This window comes from Camellia sinensis, chromosome 1 (assembly GCF_055761805.1).
Source record: "Camellia sinensis isolate YWXY chromosome 1, ASM5576180v1, whole genome shotgun sequence".
NCBI lineage: Eukaryota > Viridiplantae > Streptophyta > Magnoliopsida > Ericales > Theaceae > Camellia > Camellia sinensis.
The window spans coordinates 11852719-11857137 of NC_138961.1; positions in this window are offsets into that span (position 1 = coordinate 11852719).

Genomic DNA, 4419 nt, shown 5'->3' on the forward strand with positions numbered 1-4419 from the left:
TCACTGTAAATCTGAAATTCCTCATTAGCTGATGGTAGTACCAGAACTGGTGCTGTAACTAACCTCGTCTTCAGCTCCTGGAAGGCTGATTCTCTTTCATTGGTCCATTCATAAGCTGCTCCCTTCTTGGTTAGTTGTGTCAATGGCACTGCAATCCTCGAGAAATCCTTCACAAACTTTCTGTAATAACCTGCCAAACCCAGAAAACTACGAACCTCGGACACGTTGGTCGGCGTCGGCCAATTCACAATGGCTTCAATCTTACTGGGGTCAACTGATATACCGTCTTCATTAATCACATGTCCTAGAAATGAAATACTGGAAAGCCAAAACTCGCATTTACTTAACTTGGCGTACAACTTCTTATCTCTCAAGGTTTGCAGGGCAAGTCTCAGATGATTCTCGTGCTCGCTCGTACTCCCGGAATAGATCAATATGTCGTCGATAAAAATAATGACAAACTCATCTAGGTACGGCTTAAAGACTCTGTTCATCAAGTCCATGAATGCTACTGGGGCATTGGTTACTCCGAAGGGCATTACCAAGAATTCGTAGTGGCCATATCTTGTCCGAAAAGCAGTTTTCTCAATGTCCTCGGCTTTAACCTTCAACTGGTGGTAGCCCGACCTAAGGTCAATCTTGGAAAAGACTCGTGCTCCTCGTAGTTGATCAAGCAAATCGTCGATTCTAGGCAATGGGTACTTGTTCTTGATGGTCACCTTATTAAGTTCTCTGTAGTCAATGCAAAGACGAAGTGTGCCATCCTTTTTCTTAACAAATAGAACGGGTGCTCCCCACGGTGAAGTGCTCGGCCTAACAAATCCTTTGTCCAACAATTCTTGTAATTGCGATTTCAGTTCTCTAAGTTCGGCTGGGGCCATTCTGTAGGGTGTTTTGGAGATGGGTTGTGTTCCTGACAAGATGTCCACAGTAAACTCTATTTCCCTATCGACAAGGTGGCCAGGCAACTCATTCGGAAAGACATCGGGGAATTCCTCAACAACGGGTATGTCGGCTAACTCAACATTTCCATTCAGATCACTTAGTATACTGCATAAATAACCCTTACATCCTTTTTGGATCAACTTGTAGGCCTTCATGGATGAGATTAAGTAAGGTGGGGGTACTACTCCTTTACCCTGAAAAATGACCTCGGCTTGGCTTGGGGTCTTCAATGTGACGCTCTTAGTAACACAATTAATGGATGCATGGTTCGCTACTAACCAATCCATTCCCAATATGACATCGAAATGGGTCATGCTTAATGGCATCAAATCAACTAACAACTCTACACTCTCGATCATAACAATACACGCCCTATAAATGGATGTAACAATCATATTTCTCCCAGATGGAGTAGACACAGACAATACGTAATCAAGGGGTGCTAATTCTCTATTCAACTTCTCGGCGAATATAGTGGACACAAATGAATGCGTAGAACCCGAATCAATCAATACGTATGCATCTTGAGAACAAATTGAAATGGTACCTGACACCACTGTTTCAGCATTCTGGGCGTCTCCTGGCACCAATGCGAAAACTCTGCCCTGCCTCGCCTGTACTCCCCCGATGTTATTCTTCTGTGCAGAGCCTGAGGTGCTTCCATTCCTCTTCCCATCATCGGTCCTTGCTTTCGGGCAGTCCTTCACGCGATGGCCTATCTCGCCACACTCGTAGCAAGCCCCCGTCGCCCAACGGCAGACCCCAAAATGTAGCTTCCCACAACTCGTGCACAACGGCTTAGCATTTCCATCCTGATTTGAGTTACTGGAACTGTCCACATTCACCTTCTTCTTGGCATTGAACGGAACTCGGCGATTGTCATAATTCTGTCTCTTCCTCTGGCCCTCACTTGAACTCTGGTATCGGTTCAAGTTAGCTTCAGCTAAGATAGCCTTGTCTAGTACTCCAGCGTATGTCGGCATATTGAGCATGTTGACCCGGTCTTGTATCGGCCCACGCAACCCACTTTCAAACTTCCTCGCCTTCCGATAGTCGTCATCAACCATGTGAGGCGCATACCTCGCCAATTCGGTAAAGGCACGATCATACTCTGCCACTGTCTTGTTCCCCTGTGTCAGATTTTGGAACTCCGTGGTCTTTCGGTCTCGGACGCTAAGGGGAAAATGTTTGTTGTAGAATAACTCCAGGAATCTGGCCCAAGTCAAACCCGGATTACTTTCTCGAACCATCATCCACCACCTGCGGGCGTCGTCGTCTAACGTGAACGCTGCCAGAGATACCTTCTGAGCGTCTGTACTGGGGAAAATTTCAAACAGCTTCTCCATTTCTAAAACCCACGCCTCGGCTTTCATTGGTTCTATGCCCCCTTGGAATCTTGGCGGTTTCATTTTCTTGAACTCTCTGATCAGGGTTATCGTGTCGTTCCCATACAAAGCTTGCTGCGGAGGCACTTGTGGTACTGGAGGAGGTGGAGGCGGAGCTGCATATCGGCCATTGGTCTGCTCGGCCTGGGTAGAGGTGGTACCAGTATCCTGTGGCCTCGGCTGTCTCAGCTCACGAACCAAGCCTTCGACTAACCTTTCCAGTCTCTCCAACCTATCTTCGGAATGATCTTGGCCAACTGGAGGTCTACCTCTCCTCATGATGCTGGGGGTATGCAGGATGTGACACTTAAACAAAATGAACAAAGGAACATGTATGCAAGAGAGTATGATCATGCTGATGTAACAAAATGTTCATGCCAAGACGATGCACACCTTGTAAAGTAGCAAGAAACATGATGCAATCCTAACATCATTCTAAGGAAAATCCTATGCTCTTTAGGACTCAAAGTGTGTGAATAACGTACTATAAGGATCTTGTGCTCTGATACCATTCTGTCACGCCCCCAAACCGCCCCTAGTAGTTTGGTGCCGTGATGGCCAGTAATCCGAGATTACCGAAGGCCGACTTACAAAATTCACACACAATCAGAGTATAAAATATGGGGCTTACAAGTGCGGAAGCGATATGTATATATACAGAATCTAAATAGTCCATGAGAGCCGTGCATAAGTCCAATGAATTGACATACACCTTTATAAAGTCTTACAACATAAATACAAGAAGGAAATGAAATACAAAACACATCTTGACCAAAAGGCTTCTCAAGCCGACATATACAAGTACAAATGAAAAATAAGCCGAGAAGCATGATCTTCAAGATGGTGCAAAAATGCTAATCCAAAACATGTCGGCAAAGCACCCAAAACACATCGGCAATCACGTCTAGGCCTCAATGCCTTCTTGTTCATCACCTACATATATATAGAGAGGGTGAGCTTGGATACTCAGTGAATGATATCAGAAATAAAGGTTTTGCATGATTGATATCCAAGATTTCTTTCAAAACAATACATAGCATACTTTACAATCAAGGGAAAATCGAGTTCATTGCCGGTCTTTCAAGTTCTTTGGATGTTATTACATCTACTTAATACAAGAGGGTGATGACATTCCCAAGACAAGAGTGCAGTTGCATTATAGTCCCCTGCAGCTAAGGACTTTCAAGACAAGAGTGCAGTTGCATTATAGTCCCCTGCAACTAAGGACTTTCAAGACAAGAGTGCAGTTGCATTATAGTCCCCTGCAGCTAAGGATTTTCAAGACAAGAGTGCAGTTGCATTATAGTCCCCTGCAACTAAGGACTTTAAGTAATGTCATCAAAACAAGATAGTGTTTAATATACAAGTAGGGATAATCATTCATGCTTGATCAAATACTTTTCTAAAACGAAGCAAGACGAGATTTACGAAAACAAGTGTAACATAGCTTTATTAAAAATACCACTCACATAGTTTCTTCAAACGTCGGGGTCGAGACAAACCCAAATCCTACAAACACATGGCAAAGCCTATTAAATGCACCTTCAACAAGTTTCGTATGTACACAAATGTTTTCAGAAAACATGCTGGGCACCAACCAGGTCTAGGCCGAGGTTCCACACCTCCTCGCCGAGGTGTGTTCCCGAGGGCCACATGCAAGGAAAAGAGGTCGGGAAACTCTGGGTTTCCCTCTGCTAATGAACATGAAGAACATGGGTGTGAAAACATGAAAAATATGAATGCTCAATCATAATCTGACATCACAAATCTAGGATTTTCATGTTACGAGTTTGAAAACATGGACCTGGGTACCCATAGTTGAAAATCATGCAAGAACAAACACAAAACATGAGTCTAGGCAAAAAGCTTTCGGATCAAAACATGACTTTTCTTGAAGAACACATGAATGTCATTTTCTCTTTCTAAAATCGAGCTTCAAAACGATGCATGGCTTACAAATCATATCCGATCATGCAATGCAATAACATGAACATAGAGAACATCATGAGCAGATCAAGAATCTAACCTTAGAACACGGATCTAACGGTTCGATCTCTAGGAATCAAGCTTGAAGATCTACTTCCTCACT